This window comes from Sciurus carolinensis, assembly GCF_902686445.1.
Source record: "Sciurus carolinensis chromosome 14 unlocalized genomic scaffold, mSciCar1.2 scaffold_125_arrow_ctg1, whole genome shotgun sequence".
NCBI lineage: Eukaryota > Metazoa > Chordata > Mammalia > Rodentia > Sciuridae > Sciurus > Sciurus carolinensis.
The window spans coordinates 109413-128704 of NW_025920110.1; the positions used below are offsets into that span (position 1 = coordinate 109413).

The 19292-nt window shown below is 37.8% G+C and overlaps 1 pseudogene; it reads left to right on the forward strand.

Annotated features, from left to right (window-relative positions):
- The first annotated feature begins 7468 nt into the window (after positions 1–7468).
- Positions 7469–18808, forward strand: LOC124973332 (protein quaking-like; annotated as a pseudogene).
- Positions 18809–19292: the final 484 nt, after the last annotated feature.

Consider the following 19292-nt stretch of genomic DNA (forward strand, 5'->3'; position numbering starts at 1 on the left):
ACCACGATCAAGTGGGATTTATCCCCGGGATGCAAGGTTGGTTCAACATTCGGAAATCAATGTCATTCACCATATCAACAGACTTAAAGTTAGGAATCACATGATTATTTCAATAGATGCAGAAAAAGCATTTGATAAAATACAGCATCCCTTCATTCTCAAAACACAAGAAAAATTGGGGTAGTGGGAACATTCCTTAACATTATAAAGGCCATCTATGCTAAGCCCATGGCTAATATCATTCTAAATGTTGAAAAACTGAAAGTGTTCCCCCTAAAAACTGGAACAAGGCAGGGATGCCCTCTTTCACCACTTCTATTCCACATCGTCTTTGAGACTCTAGCCAGATCAATCAGAAAAAACAAAGAAATTAAATGGATACAAATGGGAAAAGAAGAACTCAAACTATCCATATTCGCTGATGATGTGATTATATATTTAGAGGAACCTGGAAATTGCACCAGAAAACTTTTAGAACTCATAAGTGAATTCAGTAAAGTAGCAGGTTACAAGATCAATGCTCATAAATCCAATGCATTTTTATACATAAGTGATGAATCTTCAGAAATAGAAATTAGGAAAACTACCCCATTCACAATAGCATCGAAAAAAATAAAATACTTGGTAATCAATCTCACAAAAGAGGTGAAACACCTCTACAATGAGAACTATAGAACACTAAAGAAAGAAATTAAAGAAAACCTTAGAAGATGGAAAGATCTCCCATGTTCCTGGATAGGCAGAATTAATATTGTCAAAATGGCTATACTACCTAAAGTGCTATACAGTTTCAATGCAATTCCAATTAAAATCCCAATGATGTACCTTGCAGAAATAGAGCAAGCAATTATGAAATTCATCTGGAAGAATAAAAAACCTAGAATAGCTAAAGCAATCCTCAGTAGCAAGAGCGAAGCAGGGGGTATTGCAATACCAGATCTTCAACTCTACTACAAAGCAATAGTAACAAAAACGGCATGGTATTGGTACCAAAATAGACAGGTAGATCAATGGTACAGAATAGAGGACATGGACACAAACCCAAATAAATACAATTTTCTCATACTAGACAAAGGTTCTAACAATATGCAATGGAGAAAAGATAGCCTCTTCAACAAATGGTGCTGGGAAAACTAGAAAACCATATGCAATAGAAAGAAATTAAACCTCTATCTCTCACCCTACACAAAACTCAACTCAAAATGGATCAAGGACCTTGGAATCAGACCAGAGACCCTGCATCTTATAGAAGAAAAAGTAGGTCCAAATCTTCAACTTGTTGGCTTAGGATCAGACTTCCTTAACAGGACTCCCATAGCACAAGAAATAAAAGCAAGAATCAACAACTGGGATAGATTCAAACTTAAAAGCTTTCTCTCAGCAAAGGAAACTATCAGAAATGTGAAGAAAGGGCCTACAGAGTGGGAGAATATCTTTGCCAACCATACCGCAGATAGAGCTCTAATTTCCAGAATCTATAAAGAACTCAAAAAACTCTACACGAAGAATACAAATAATCCAATCAACAAGTGGGCTAAGGAAATGAACAGACACTTCACAGAAGAAGATGTACAAGTAATCAACAGGTATATGAAAAATGTTCAACATCCCTAGTAATAAGGGTAGTGCAAATCAAAACTACCCTAAGATTTCATCTCACCCCAATTAGAATGGCGATTATGAAGAATACAAGCAACAATAGGTGTTGGCGAGGATAGGGTGAAAAAGGAACACTCATACATTGCTGGTGGGGTTACAAATTAGTGCAGTCACTCTGGAAAGCAGTGTGGAGATTTCTCAGAAAGCATGGAATGGAAACACCATTTGACCCAGCTATCCCACTCCTTGGCCTATACCCAAAGGACTTAAAATCAGCATACTACAGAGATACAGCCATATCAATGTTCATTGCTGCTCAATTCGCCATAGCCAGATTGTGGAACCAACCTAGATGCCCTTCAGTCGATGAATGGATAAAGAAACTGTGGCATATATATACAATGGAATATTACTCCGCAATGAAGAATGATAAAATTATGGCATTTGTAGGCAAATGGACGAAATTGGAGAATATCATGCTAAGTGAGATAAGCCAATCTCAAAAAACTAAAGGACAAATGATCTCGCTGAGAAGCGGATGAGGACATTAATGGGGGTGGGAGGAGTTATCATTATGTTTAGGGTTAGGGATAAGGAGAGCGGTAAGAATGAAGGAAAGAAGGACTGTATAGAGGGACAAGAGGGGTGGGAGGGTGGGGGGAAAGGAAAAAAAAATCATTGCCCCATGTAAATGTATGATTACACAAATGGTATGCCTTGACTCTATGTACAAATAGAGAAACAACATGTATCCCAATTTTATACAATAAAAAAAATAAAATAAAAAATAAAAAAACTAATATGTTAAGAAACACAAAAGTTGGATGGTGGTGTTGCCAATGAGAGGAGGGAGAGAGAAAGAGGAAAACATGGCAATTAAAATTGACTGGGGGATCCTGTGCTCTGTCCATGGTGGGCACAGAGCACCTACAGACAATCACACTGCCACCCATGTAGGCTATAGAACATGACATCACTACCCACCAGGCTCCACACTGGTGCCAGTAGTGCACTCTGAAGATGCCACCCCTTCTGAGCCACCAGTGCACTGTGCCTGTGCCTGCATACTCTGGCCTCCCAGGAAGTGGTGGGTAGTCTTTAGATCACCAGGGCTGGGCCTAGGCGAGCTTGCTTGGCCCAGGGCAACAGAGGTGTGGACAGTGCTTTTGTCAAGTACCAGAAGCGTTGGGGTAAAACCCAGCAGATCTCTGGATGACCAAGAATTGGAGGGTGGCCTGGAGGCCTTCACTGTTGTTTCCCTGTCCCTTGTGTCCACAAGGGCTTTGTAAAATAAAAGAAATGTGAGGGGTGGAGGAAACTTGCCTGCTGGTAGCTTGGGGGGAGCTCAGATTATAAGGAATGTTCAATTTTTAAGTGGATAATGTAATAATTGGAATCACTTTCTTTTGTTTCCTAACTTTCAGGTTTTAGGTAGAGTTTAGGTACATCCAAGATGTTGGAGGCTTGTTACCAGAACAATACCACTGAATGACAAGACAGGGAGACATAACATCACATCTTTGTTTACTTTAAGTGCCACTGCCATGACAATTCCCACCACTGAAGACTTATCACCATGGCAGCTCCAACCTCAGGTTTGTCCTTCTAAAATGACCAATGTGAATAAAGTGGACAGTATTCTAATTTGGTTTTCTAAAGTAACCAATGAGGGAATATCAGACACTATTCTGATTATGTATTACAAGATAATCAATGGGAGCAAATGGTGTAAGGTCTTCAATCATGTCCATATAGGTAAGTGAATGGCTCAGAACCCAGCATGTAAGATTGATTTGTAGACATAGGGGTATTGAGCTTCTTTTGCTAGTCTTACTCCAGTATACCCTACAGAATGCTGCTTTCACATTCACCTTCAATAATTCTATACTTTGCCTGTTACTTCTGTGTTTCTTGTTCTGTTCTTTCTTAGCACATCAAGGACTTGGACCCCAACTGGCACCCCAACAATAACAGTACCTGAGCACTGCAGTGGGAATATGCATCCTGTAAACTGTGGGCAAAGAGGTTGAGGCAAGGACAAAAATTTAAAGGCATAAATGATGAGGATTAGAGGGTACCATGAACTGCCAGCCTTTAACATTCAGAAAAAAATGTTACTAGATATTCTGAGAAACCACCACCACCATGAAATCCAGTGTCTTCTTTAAATTCATTTTTACTGTAAACAAATGGGACACATCTTGTTTCTCTGTTTGAACATGAAGAAGAGTCATACCATTTGTGTAATCATATACTTTCTTAGGATAATAGTTTTTGATTCATTCTGTTATGTTTTTTCTCCCCCCTCTATATAGTCCCTCCTTCCTCCTTTCTTGCCACCTTCGCACCCCCTATATGTGTCATTATCCGCTCATCAGTGAGATTTGTCCTTTGGTTTTTTGATCATTAATCCTTTGGCTTATCTCATTTAGCAGGATATTCTCCAATTGCATCCATTTGCCTGCAAATACCATAATTTCATTACTCTTTAAGGCTGAATAATATTCCATGGTATATATATATATATATATATACCACAGTTTCTTTATCAATTCATCATTTGAGGGGCATCTAGGTAGGTTCCACAATCTGGCTATTGTGAATTGAGTAGCTATGAACATTGTTGTGCTGTATCACTGGAGTATGCTGATTTTAAGTCCTTTGGGCATAGGCCAAGGAGTGGGATAGATGGGTCAAATGGTGGTTACAGTCTAACTTTTCTAACAAATCTCTACACAGCTTTCCAGAGTGGCTGCACTAATTCGCAGCCCCACCAGTAATGTATAAGTGAACCTTTTCCCCCACATTCTTGACAACACCTATTGTTGCTTGGATTTTTAATAATTGCCATTCTAATTGAAGTGAGATGGAATCGTAGGGTAGCTTTGATTTGCATTCCTTTTATTACTAAAGATGGTGAACATTTTTTCATATGTTTGTTGATTGCTTGTAGATCTTCTTCTGTTCATATCATTAACCCATTTGTTGATTGGGTTGTTTGTATTGTTCATGTAGAGTCTTTTGAGTTCTTTATATGTTCTGGAAATTAGTGCTCTATCTGAAGTATGAGTGGCAAAGATTTTCTCCCACTCCATAGACTCTCTCTTTGCAATTCTGATAGTTTTCTTTGCTTAGTGAAAGCTATTTAGTTGGAATCTATCCCAGTTATTGATTCTTGCTTTTATATCTTGCGCTATTGGAGTCCTGCTAGGAAGTCTGATTATAAGCCAACAAGGTGAGGATTTGGACCTACTATTTTTTCTATAAGATTCAGGGTCTCTGGTCTGATTTCAAGGTCCTTGATCAATTGTTAGTTGATTTTTGTGCAGTGTGAGAGATAGGGTTTTATTTTCATTCTGTTGCATATGGGTTTCCAGTTTTCCCAGGACCATTTGTTGAAGAGGTTATCTTTTCTCCATTGCATATTTTTGGCCCTTTTGTCTAGTATGAGAAAATTGTATTTATTTGGGTTTGTTTCCATGTCCTCTATTCTTTACCATTGATCTACCTGTCTATTTTTGTGCCAATACCATGTCATTTATGTTACTATTGCTCTGTCGTATAGTTGAAGTTCTGGTATTGGGATACCCCTGCTTCACTCTTCCTGCTAAGGATTGCTTTAGCTATTACGGGTTTCTTATTCTTCCAGGTAAATTTCATGACTGCTTGCTCTCTTTCTGTAAGGTGCATCATTGGGATTTTAATTGGAATTGCATTGAATATGTATAGCAGTTTTGGTAGTATGGCCATTTTGACAATATTAATTCTGCCTCTCCAAGAACATGGGAGATCGTTCTATCTTCTAAGGTTTTCTTTAATTTCTTTCTTTAGTGTTCTGTAGTTCTCATTGTAGAGGTCTTTCACCTCTTTTGTTAGAGTGATTCCCAAGTATTTTATTTTTTCAAAGGTATTGTGTATGGGGTAATTTTCTTAACCTCTGTTTCTAAAGATTCATCACTTATGTATAAAAATGCATTGGATTTATGAGCATTAATCTTATATCCTGCTAGTTTAGTGAATTCACTTATGAGTTCTAAAAGTTTTCTGGTGGAATTTTCTGGTTCCTCTAAATATATAATCATGTCCTCAGCAAATAGGGATTGTTTGAGTTCTTCTTTTCCTATTTGTATCCTTTTAGTTTTCTTGGTCTTGCTATTTGCTCTGGTTAGAGTTTTGAGGACAATATTGAATAAAAGTGGAGAAAAAGGGCATCCTGACCTTGTTCCATTTTTTAGGGGGAATGCTTTCAGTTTTTCACCATTTAGAATGATATTGACCATGGGCTTAGAATAGGTGGCCTTTAAAATGTTAATGTATGTTTCCACTATCCCTATTTTTTCTAGTGTTTTGAGCATGAAGGGTGCTGAATTTTATCAAATGCTTTTTCTGCATCTATCGAAATAACCAAGTGATCCTTGACTTTAAGTCTGTTGATATAGTGAATTAATTTATTAATTTCCAGATTTTGAACCAATCTTGCATCCCTGGGATAAAACCCACTTAATTGTGGTGCACTATCTTTTTAATATATTTTTGTATGCAACTTGCTAAGATTTTGCTGAGAATTTTCACAACAATGTTCATTAAGGATATTGGTCTGAAATTTTCTTTCCTTGATGTGTCTCTCTCTGGTTTAGGTATCACAGTGATATTGGCTTCTTAGAATAACTTTGGGAGGTTTCCTTCCTCTTCTATTTCATGGAATACTTTGAGAAGTTTTGGAATGAGCTCTTCTTTTAAGGTTTTGTAGAACTCGGCTGAGAACCCATCTGGTCCCAGAGTTTCCTTTTTTCATAGACTTTTGATTACTTCTTCTATTTCATTACTTGAAATTGATCTATTTAAATTGTGGATGTCCTCCTCAGTCACTTTAGGTAATTCATATGTCTCTAGAAACCTGTTGATGTCTTCGAGATTTTCTATTTTGTTGGAGTAAAGATTTTAAAAATAGCTTCAAATTATGTTTTGTATTTCAATCTTGTCTGTTGTGAAATTTCCTTCTTCTTTCCCAATTTTAATAATTTGTGTTTTCTCTCTTCTCTTTGTTAGTGTAGCTAAGGGTTTAACAATTTTGTTTAGTTTTCCAAAGAACCGACTGTTTATTTTGTCAATTTTTTTGATTGTTTCTTTTGTTTCAATTTCATTGATTTCAGCTCTGATTTTAACTATTTCCTGTCTTCTACTACTTTTGGTGTTGCTCTGTTCTTCTTTTTCTAGGGCTTTGGGCTGTAGTGTTATGTCATTTATTTGTTGATTTTTTTCTTCTATTAAATGCACTCCATGAAATACATTTTCCTCTAAGTACTGCTTTCATAGTGTCCCAGAGATTTTGATAGGTTGTTTCTTTGTTCTCATTTACCTCTAAGATTTTTTTAATTTCCTTCCAGATATCTTCTGTTATCCATTCATCATACAACAGCATGTTATTTAATCTTCAGTTGTTGGAGTAGTTTTTGTTTTTCACTGTGTCATTTTTTTTCTAATTTCAATCCATTAGGATCTGATAAAATACAAGGTAGTAACTCTATCTTCTTGTATTTGCTAACAGTAGCTTTGTGGCATAACATATGATCTATTTTAGAGAAGGATCCATGTGCTGATGAGATAAAAGTGTATTTGCTCTTTCTTGGATGTTCTATAAATATTCATTAAGTCTAAATTTTTTATTGTATTTTTGAGATCTATGGTTTCTTTTTTCATTTTTTGTTTGGAGGATCTGTCCAGTGGTGAGAGAGGTGTGTTAAAATCACCTACTCTTATTGTGTTGTGGTCTATTTGATTTCTGGCATTGAGAAGAATTTGTTTGACGTATATGGATGAGCCACTCTTTGGGGCATAGATCTTTATGATTGTTATGTCTTGCTGATTTATGCTTCCCTTAAGCAGTATGAAATGCCCTTCTTTATCCTTTCTCACTAATTTTGGTTTGAAGTCCACATTATCTGATATGAGGAAGGATACTCCTGCTTTTTTGCTGTTTCCATGTGCATGGTATGTTTTTCCCCATCCTTTCACCTTTAGTCTCTGGGTATCTCTTTCTATTAGATGAGTCTCTTGCAGGCAGCAAATTGTTAGATCTTTCTTTTTAATCCAATGCCAGTCTATGTCTTTTGATTGATGAGTTCAGGCCATTAACACTCAGGGTTATTATTGAGGATGATTTGCCTTCCTGGTCATTTGGCTCATTTATTTATTTATTTTTGACACAACTTGATTTCTCTTTTATTTGGTTATTCCTTTAAGGTATTTCCTCCTTTTGCTGATTTACATCATTGTTTTTCATTTCTTCCTCATGGAATATTTTGCTGAGAATGTTCTGTAATGCCCGCTTTCTTTTTGTAAATTCTTTTAGCTTTTGTTTATCATGGAAGTATTTTATTTCAAATCTGAAGTTAAGTTTTACTGGGTATAAGATTCTTGGTTGGCATCCATTTTCTTTCAGGGCTTGAAAAATGTTGTTCCAGGCACTTCTAGCTTTTAGGGTCTGGATTGAAAAATCTCCTGATATTCGTATTGGATATTCCCCCTGAATGTAATTTGATTCTTTTCTCTCGCAGTCTTTAAAATTCTGTCTTTATTTTGTATATTACATATTTTCATTATAATATGCCCTGGTGTGGGTCTATTGTAATTTTGTGTATTTGGAGTCCTATAAGCCTCTTATACTTTATTTTCCATTTCATTCTTCAGATTTGGGAAATTTTCTGATATTATTTCATTGAATAGATTGTTCATTCCTTTGGTTTGTTTCTCTAAGCCTTCCTTAATCCTGATAATTCTTAAATTTGGCCTTTTCATGATATCCCATATTTCTTTTAGTTTCTGTTCATGATTTCTTACTGTCTTCTCTGTTTGGTCAACTTTGTTTTCAAGATTAAATATTTTGTGTTCGATATGTGAGGTTCTGTCTTCCAGTTATTCTATCCTACTGGTTATGCTTTCTATGGAGTTTTTAATTTCGTTTATTGTTTTCTTCATTTCAGGGATTTCTGTTTGGCTTTTTTTCAATATCTTTAACTGTTTATTGAAATGATCTTTTGCTTCCTGTATTTGCTCTTTTAACTGTCGATTGGTGCAATAATTCAATGTCTGCATTTGCTCTTTCATCTCCTCATTTGCTTCTCTGATCGTATTAATTATGTACATTCCGAACTAACTTTCTACATTTCTTCTTCCTTGCTGTCATTGGATTTTATTACTATACCATCTAGGGTTTTTTGAGAGATTTTCTTCCCTGTTTTCTCATATTGTTCCGGTATCTACCCCTCTAGTAGTGGAACTCTGGGATATTGCAGATTTTCTCTATTGACTAATATTGTCTCTGTAAATTTCCAATAACTCGCCTCTTAGACTTCAGTACCCTGAAGTCTTGGAGGAAGTTGATAATGCAGTACTCCACTAGGAACCTGACCTTCTTGGGGTGGTGGCCCTCAGGTTGGGTATATTCCCCAGTGGCTCTGAGTTGGTCCTGAGTCTCTCAATTTCTCCTCTCCTTGTCTCCTGTGTGTTGTCAAAGGTCCTCTCCCTCCTGTAGGTGTCTCAGGAAGGGAGTTGCCCTTCCAATGATGATGGCCACGCACTCAGGAATAATTCAAAATGCCTGCACCAGGCTATAAGAAGCCCCTGTCTAGCTCCAACATGGAGACAAACTTCATTGTGGTGGTCAAGCGGGGTTCAGTGATGGCATCTATCTTTGGCCTAGAGGTTGGGTGGGTTGGCTACCTGCCACCCAGCTCTGCAAGGCAGGTGGGTTGGATTCCCACCTGCTACCTTCATGATGCAATCAGTCTGACTCACCTGCCAGCTCGCTCCACAACTGCAACCAACCAGTGATGTCACAACCTAGTAGCAGTGGTCAGGCAGGGTCGATCAGTTATGGTGTCTGTCCTTGACCTGCTGGCTGGGCAGGTTCCAAAAATTGAAATCTTTAAAAATAGAAGTTTTTTTCTTTTCTTGTAGCTGTAGAGGCAATGAAGAGTAGAGTGCCTGTCCTGCTGGTTGATTATATTTTCATTGTTAAAAGATTGTTTCTGAGTGAGTTAAGGAAAACAATATCAGTGTTCTCTGTAATAAATGAACACTTTCAGCTCTTGAGATCAACTTGATATTTGTGTAATTTTATAGATATATCAAGATAATAATAATATTGTCCTTAGTTTTCTTTATACTTTGTGTGATTTTATTATGGTATAAAGATGTTGGCATTTGGGTCTATATGTAGATCATCTAATTATTTCATCGAATGATACATTTTCCCCCAGAGTTGGTATAGATTATATATGTATGTTTATATATATATATGTATGATTAGCTTAATTCATTTTAGTGTCTAGAACAATTTGTTTTTTCATTTCTCCGTTTACACATATACACATGATCTATTTCTGATTCATCATGGCCTAATTGATGATTTCAAGTTTACAATGCTGAAAAATCAGTACACATTTATAAGAACCCATACTTCACATTTTGAATTTTGATCTTTTTCCTACTGGCAATATGCAGTATGATACTACTTTGCGATGTACTATTAGAGCTTCCACTTAGCCATGAACTTAACTACAGTACTCTACAGAGTTCTGTGTTGTTAAACTGTGATATTCAGTGATTTAATTTAAGTGCATTTTCAACTTAATGATATTTTTATCTTAGAATTGGTTTATCAAGATATAACCCTACGATAAATTGAAATGCAAGTACTCTTATTCAAGAATATTTTTGAAGACTTTTGCATTATTGCTCTAGATGAATTTTAGGCATTTCATTATTTTTGGCAAAAATACTCTTGGCATTTAATTTGGGTTACATAAAATATGAAAATTAGTATGGTGATAACCACTATTGTTGTATTGTTTAGTCTAACCATTTAGAATATGGTATATGTCTGTATTTAAGTATTTTATCTCTCAGTAAATATTTACACATTTCCTTTCTTATCTATTTTGTATTTCATGATTTTAATATAAAAGGATAACTTTTTATAGAATTTACATTTCTTGACGTGATATATTTTGCCTTCAATATATTGCATATAGGGAAAGTGCCTGCGTGGGGCGGGCGGGCGCGCGGAGCCGGCCGCCTAGGGGCTCGGCGCGGGGCCCGGAGCGGGAGCCGGCGCGGAGCGGGACGCTGCGTCCCCAGCGGCCGGCGGCGGGGGCTCGCCCCCGCCCCTCCCTCCTCTCCGTCGGCGGCAGCGGCGGCGGGCAGAGTGAGCTGTGGAGCCTGGAATATGGTCGGGGAAATGGAAACGAAGGAGAAGCCGAAGACCACCCCAGATTATCTGATGCAGCTGATGAACGACAAGAAGCTCATGAGCAGCCTGCCCAACTTCTGCGGGATCTTCAACCACCTCCAGCGGCTGCTGGACGAAGAAATTAGCAGAATACGGAAAGACATGTACAATGACACATTAAATGGCAGTACAGAGAAAAGGAGTGCAGGATTGCCTGATGCTGTGGGACCTATTGTTCAGTTACAAGAGAAACTTTATGTGCCTGTAAAAGAATACCCAGATTTTAATTTTGTTGGGAGAATCCTTGGACCCAGAGGACTTACAGCTAAACAGCTTGAAGCAGAAACTGGATGTAAAATAATGGTCTGAGGAAAAGGCTCAATGAGAGATAAAAAGGAGGAACAAAATAGAGGCAAACACAATTGGGAGCATCTAAATGAAGATTTACATGTACTAATCACTGTGGAAGATGCTCAGAACAGAGCAGAAATAAAACTGAAGAGAGCAGTTGAAGAAGTGAAGAAACTACTGGTACCTGCAGCAGAAGAAGACAGACTAAAGAAGATGCAGCTGATGGAGCTCGCATTCTGAATGGCACCTACATAGATGCCAACATTAAATCACCAGTCCTTGCCTTTTCTCTTGCAGCAACAGCCCAGGCTGCTCCAAGGATCATAACTGGGCCTGCGCCTGTCGTCCCACCAGCTGCCCTGCGTACTCCTATGCCAGCTGGCCCTACCATATTGCCTTTGATCAGACAAATACAGACCGCTGTCATGCCAAACGGAACTCCTCACCCAACTGCTGCAATAGTCCCTCCAGGGCCTGAGGCTGGGTTGATCTACACACCCTATTGTCAGGGGCGGGCTCTGAGGGCCCCAGAGCTGCACCGTGGCCTGATCTCTAAGATGGCACCTGGCAGCTTGCCAGACATAACTGCACTCATAAACAAGTTTTAGGAAGTAACTCTGGTTGGCTGTTGTACATGAGGCAATCCTGGTATCTGCCTGGAGACTCTTCCTTGATAGGCTGACTTTCCTGGTAGTCTACTCTCTGATAGGCTGATGTTCTCAATATAAGTCTGAGACTTGTGGAATAAAACCCCTTTTGGTTCCTGTGATCAAGAAAAGTGTACGTGTTGTGATTGCCCACCGCCCACAGGCGGTGGGCAATCATAAGTGGTGCCGAAACCCGGGACCCTCGAGTTATAAAGAAGAAACTGATCAGGTAAATACAGGGAAAGTAAAGTACAGTCTGGCCAGGTTAAAGTTCGCAGGGTAAGTGACGAGTTAAAGTTCGCAGGGTAAGCGACAAGTTAAAGTTTGCTCGATAAGCCACAAGTTAAAGTTTGCTGGATAAGTGTCGAGTTAAAGTTCGCTGGATAAGCGACAGAGTTAAAGTTCATGGGAAGTGACAAGTTAAAGTTCACGGGGAGCGATGGAGTTGAAGTTCGCAGGAAGCAACGGAGTTAAAGTTGGCAGGAAGCAACGGAGTTAAAGTTCGTGGGAAAAGTGACGAGTTAAAGTTCACAGGAAAAGCGACAAATTAAAGTTCACAGGTAAAGTTCATGGGAAAAGTGAGGAGTTAAAGTTCATGGGAAGCGACGAGTTAAAGTTCGCAGGATAAGCGACGGAGATTGTTTGTAAGTGCTTTTGCTTTTGTTTTGCTAGTTAAAGTGCTTTGCATTGTTAGTTTAATAGAGAAATATGGGCACTGAAATGTCACGAATGTGCATGGAAGGTCCCTTAAAGGATTTGCTCCGGGCCAATGGAATTCCTCTTGAAACTAAAACAGCCCGAAACTTTTTACGCACAGTGGAAGATATTGCGCCATGGTTCTTGGACGAGGGATTACTGAATATCCCTCAATGGGAGCTTCTAGGGGAGGATTTGAGAGCGACAGAGAGAGTAAAACCATTACCCCTGGGAACCATGGCCATATGGATGTTAGTTAGAGGGTGTTTAGATACTCCTAATACCAAATGCAGAGAGGCAATAAAACAAGGGGAAGAGGTTTTGGAGGAAATAAAAGAGGAAAGCTCTAAAGCATCAGAAAGGGTGTCAATAAGATCAGAGACAGACAAGGAAAATGAAACTGGGTGTGAGGAACAACTTGTTAGGAAGAGGGAAATCAGTTTAGGTGAGGGTCCCCCATTAGGAGTCTGCCCTACGTTATCCACCCTTAAGGCCTGCTTCTCTCCAGGACATCCCAAAGGGGGCTCCAAGTTTCTCCCCAAAGAGCCGTCGCCTAAAGAACCGCCGGTTCCTCCCCATTGCATCTCCTTCCAGAAACTCACAAACTCTAATCTCCCCCCTCCCTGTAGGGCCTTCCTGGTAAATGTTAAAATGTTAGTTTGGGAAGGAATGACTACCGATAACAAATTGGCCTGTGCGGGGATGAAAGGTGGCTCCATGGGAAGGTGGATTGTGGCTACCAAATATATTGGCACATAGCTTCCGCAAGAGAGCGGGCAGATGGAAAGGGATTTCTTATCTTCAAGTCTCTTCTTTCTTGTGCTTCTATGCTAATTCCTTCTCCTCCTCCAACTTTGCCCCACCCAGCCCACCTAGTCCTCTTGCCATGAGGTCCCACATATGCCGGTGTGGAGGGAGTAACCAGCCCAACCATCAGTGGCATGTCCTAGTAAGGAGTATGATATAGTAGCCCCAGTCCCCACAAATATTGGGAGATAATTGTTTCACAATTTTCTGCATCCAAACCTGAATTGATTACTAACCAGGATTAAGGGTTAAAATGCCCTAGGCATCAAGTTCTGCTAGAACATTTTGGTCCCTTTCAGATCCAAATCTCAGTCAAGGCTTACATTGAAATGTAAATAGAGAAAGCCTGAAGGCTCAGTAGGATACTGGTCTCAAACCCAAGAAAAAGAAAAAAAAAAAAAAAAAAAGAGAGAGAGCAAAAAGTCTTACCTGAACTACAGCAAAAGTAAATTTTATGGTGCTTTACTAAAGTACTTAACGGCAGCTTCATTTTTCCAGGACTCTTGTTTTTTTTTGAATTCTACATTTTTTTTTGAGCTCATGACTTTTTGATCAGTTCTATTTTTTTTATTCAACTAGAGTTTTTGAACATCTGTTACATTGCAATGGAGATTCACCTACAAAGTTTGAAGGCCTTTGATTTTGTGTTAAGTGTATGTCGTGCTGTCCAATGTCATGTTTTGTCTGTATCAAAATTGAGCACTCCTAAAATTAAAATTTAAAAATGGATCCAAATATTTTTAATTCACATGATTTAAAGAGATTCAATTTAAATTGGGTAAACTAATAGAAGTAAAATGTCTTAAAAATAACTCGAGAGTCTCTAGGTGGTCAAACTAATAAAATGTTGATGTAGAGTACTATAAATAACAAAATATTTAATCTTATTAAAATAGAGTATTTTTAAATTTAGAAATTTCATAAGAGTTGTTTCAGAATGTGAACAAAAAGGGCTCAATAGGAAAGAGAAAATAAAGGTTCTGGGTATGGAACTATATTTAGTAAAAGGGAAAAGGAAATGTTTCTGGGTAAGAAAGTGCTTGTGTGATGAAATAAATGAGGGTCTAAGTAAGTGCTAAGAAAGTCTATGTAAGTAAAGGGCAAGTTTCAACAAGTTTGCATATAACTAAGTTGGTTGTATGTATGTGAAACATTTAAAGCTATTTAAGGTTTTTCCTAAGGTGAAATACTAATGTTCTAATATAAACCAAAGTTTAATCTATATGGTAAAATGACATGGTAAAATAACAAGGATTTCTTAGAAACACTAATTTACTCTTAACTTTGTGTCTATTAAGTTTTATTCTTTAGAACAATTAGTCTTAAAAATAGGGGTTTATACAATTATGGTTAAGCAACTGTTAGAGTATTGTACTACATTATAGAGTCTAAATTTTTCTTTAAAAACAAAATTTGGTAAGAACCAATTTCTCAGTAAATTTGAAATAACTCTAACCACAGGTATACCTTATAACCCACAAGGACAAGGTATTGTTGAATGTGCACATCTCACCCTCAAAAATACTCTTTATAAACAAAAAGGGGGAATAGGGGAGACCTTCAGGTCCCCTAAAGATAAACTTTCTCTTTGCCTCTTTATTTTAAATTTTTTAACTCTGGATAATGAGGGTCTCTCTGCCGCTGAGAGACATGGCAATCATAAACAACATGATAGAGTGACGGTAAAATGGAAGGATGTTCTTACAGGACAGTGGAACGGCCCGGACCCAGTGCTTTACTGGAGCCGCGGCTCGGTTTGTGTGTTTCCACAGGATAAAACATCGCCTATTTGGGTTCCTGAGCGACTAACTTGACCAGTGCCAATGCTACCAACAAGTAACTCAGACCAACATACTTCTGATGACCATGATGCTCGTAGCCTTTCCTCCCTTGAACTAACTTACAACCTCTTTTCAGTCTCTTAGGAGGAAACAACCGCTTCTCTCAATTGTATCTCTCTCAATGTTGGAATGCTTCTAGGTTCCCGCTGGCAGTCTTAATGTGTGTTCCTACCTTCCTACCAGTCCCAGTCTCTGTTACAGATGTGGAATTGCCAGTGTTACTATCAAGAAACAGGAGAGAATTTGGCATCACAGTGGCTATGGTCACTGCAATAGTGGTTTCTGCAACAGCAGCACTAGCAACTGCCATACCTACAGCAACAGCAGTCAATCACTTGGCCGAAAATACAGCTGCAGCCTTACAGACTAAAGAGACCCTAAACCAACATCTAACAGCAGGCATACTCCTTGTAAATCAAAGAGTGGACTTACTACAAGAACAAGTGGATATCTTGCAAGAACTTTTGGGACTGGGATGTGTTTATCCTTTAAGAGCAGTGTGTGTCACCCCTATTGCTTATAATAACCTTAGCTCTGTGATTATGTTATCTAAAAATTGGTCATCTATGTTTGATACTCAGAGTCAATGCCACCAGGGTTCAGTTACATCGGTATCCGAGATGTTCTGTTTGTTATCTAAAGCCCTGGGATTGACAAAACAGTGGGCTGGAACAGTAGCTGTTCTGAATATTATCTGCTTAGGGATAGCATATGTTATACGCAGCCAAATCAGAGCTCGCGAAGATGCCCGATGTCATCAACGGGCTATAGTACAGGCTTTGACAGCCATTGAGACAGGCACATCCCCCCAAGTATGGCTAAGCATGCTGGACCAGTAGTCAAAGACAGGTAAAATCCATGGAAATGCATACCAACCTAAGACAGGGTTCTGACGCCTGGAGGTCAGAATTCCAATGACGGGTAAGGATGTAATTTGCCATGGACAACCTAAGACACGCATGGTCCCAAGTAATCTTTTCTTTATTTAAAGAATAAGGGGGAGATGTCAGGGGCGGGCTCTGAGGGCCCCAGAGCCTCACCATGGCCTGATCTCTAAGATGGCACCTGGCAGCTTGCCAGACATAACTGCACTCATAAACAAGTTTTAGGAAGTAACTCTGGTTGGCTGTTGTACATGAGGCAATCCTGGTATCTGCCTGGAGACTCTTCCTTGATAGGCTGACTTTCCTGGTAGTCTACTCTCTGATAGGCTGATGTTCTCAATATAAGTCTGAGACTTGTGGAATAAAACCCCTTTTGGTTCCTGTGATAAAGAAAAGTGTACGTGTTGTGATTGCCCACCGCCTGTGGGCGGTGGGCGATCATACCCTATGAATACCCTTACACATTGGCACCAGCTACATCAATCCTTGAGTACCCTATTGAACCCAGTGGTGTATTAGGTATGGCTTTCCCAGCTAAAGGCTAAGAATTCAAGATCGGTCTTAACTGAACCCTCATCAGATCTGAATTTAACAAATGCTTAGTCTCAGCAGCCTCTGGGGAAAAAACTTAGCCTAGCAGTCAGTGGCTTACTTGCACTTTTTGCACATAGATATAAAGTAAAACCATGTTATTAATTTGGTTTAGTCTGTAATATGACAAAGTAATGGTAATTTATAAAGGAGTGTATAGTAGTGTACTGACTGCTAAGTGTACTATACTGTTTGCTTTACTAATCACCTAATTCATTGCAGTTCATACTTATTGACTCAAAGTTTTAAAACATGATCTCTAGGCTTTAAGAATTGCTTTTAAATCTTTTTAAGTAATAAACTCTGGAAGTGGTCTTAAAGTTAGCAAATAATTGTCAGTATTAAACATGGCATTATTTAAGTTGTCTGGCTGCAAGAAAGGCACTTCAGTGAATATGTGACTAGTAAAGCTCAAATATGTTTGGATCTAATAGAGTTCATGAAATACTGTAACTTGGGGATTGTAAATGAATGGATAAAATAGGTTAAGGTCAACATGTTTGAAATGAATGCAATATTAATAGATGCATATATATGTGACATATTACGGTTAATTTTAAAACTACTATGCCTTAACATGTTTCTTAAAACAAACTTCTGTAGTAAGTGAACATTTGAAATTCATTTTGATAAACCTGCTGTTAATGTTTTTTTTTCCCCTTCTGTATGTTTTCTAACTTTGTCTTGGTAATTGCAATTTAACTAGGTGCGGTGGCTACTAAAGTTCGAAGGCACGATATGCGTGTCCATCCTTACCAAAGGATTGTGACCGCAGACCTAGGTTAGTTTAGTTCTGCAGTTCTTGTTTATAAGAAATGCATTGGGTGTCCATGAAATTTGCAACACCACACCTGATAGAAAAGTGTAACTGCTTACCTGTACACTGTTTCCTTTCCTTTCCTAAATTTATGATAATTGACAGATTTAAGGGTTGGGTTTTTTGTTTTCTTTTTTTTTTCCCTCCCTTCATACTTTAACTTATTAAATCTTCTATTTCTATTACTATGATTTATTCCTACTAAAACAAATTAGTCAATTTGGGGAACTATTAAATTTTTATTTTGCCTTAACTGTTTTTCATTAATAACTTTGCTAAAATTTACCTTTTAATCATTCTGAAATTTTGGGTTGGTATTGCAAAATGAATTGAATGGATGGTGCTTTAATGAGAGAAGTAAAGGAATATATGCCTCCTGTGTACTTTTGGAGAAAACTGAAGATTTACTTTCCATTTCTCTTTGTAATAAAACACTTGAGCCACTGTATAAACATGAGGGTGCATGTCAAGTACTTAGCTGAAATCAACAAAGTCAGGACTGTGAAGATAACTTTCATGTAGTTTGATTTTATTATAAATTAGAAAATCAGCTCCCTCTTATTCTTACATTCTCTTGCCAAAATAGATCCTTTGATTTTTGTCATTTGCTGCTAAAATATTATTTGAAGGTAGACGATCTCCTCAAGTTCTGTGGTGTGTGAGATCCAGCTGTTTGGATATCCTTTTGGACTGACCTGTGACTGGAAAATAAGTCTTCATTTTTCTCCCTTGAACATTTGTAATTTGTGTCCTATATTTGCCCTTGGACCCTTTTATAAATTATTTATGCTATGGAGAAGTAATATTTTCGGTTTATTGACATTGAATGGTTTTTGTTTTTTTCACCAAAAGATAGGATTTTCAAAACTCTTCTATTACAGCACATTTATTACTAATTACATTGATCAAAGACTCTAATATTAGTAGGGGAAAAGTGGTGAATTTATACTCCATTCGTACATCCTGTATGATTTATGAAACACCTAGTGCTTCATGTTTCCTGGAGTACTAATGATCAGTACTGGACACAGTTTTTGTCCACAGTAGAAATAAAATGCCTTTCCAAAGATGTTGATGGCATTTATTTAGCATCATACATAATTAGAGAGCCTTAAACTTTTAATGAACATAACTTAATTTGTAGTGATTATTTTCAGTGAACAGAGTAGACCCCACGCTCAGTGATTATCCATGAAAACAGTGCTTTATTTCATTTTTTATTTTTTGCAATATTTTCATTTTAAATTTTTCTGTCCCTGTATGCTCCCCTTTCAGGGTCTTTTCTTAATTTTAACACAATAATTGTTGGCTTACTTGTTACTCCAATACCTTCAGGTAGTTGAAAATATTAGAGGAAGATTTTATTAAGTGTTTGGAAGACAACAACACATTCCATGCATGGCTCTTTTTTAGTGATACATATTTTGATGGATTCTGCCACTGTTTTTATTCAAAATGCAATGTCAGCAAACTGAAATGTCTTTTTTTTTAAGTAACAATATTCATTTATATGCTTACTATCACTATATGCACTCATTGGGTCTAAGGGAGATGTCTAAAGTCCTTCACTTAAATTATTTTATTATACTACTGTTTTCTCTATTTTGAGGTTTTTTTATTTTAAAAACTATTTTGAAGAGAAGTTATTATAAGCATTTTGGATGCAAGGAAACTCAGCCCTTGGACATATGACCATGTAATTCTATTATGATCATTTAGAGTACGCATGTGGTTCACAGATATCTAGTTCTTTACTAAAAATAAACCCACTTCTATAAATATTTCAAAACTGAATTTAAAGCCTTTAAGACCAAGTGACTTTTTGGT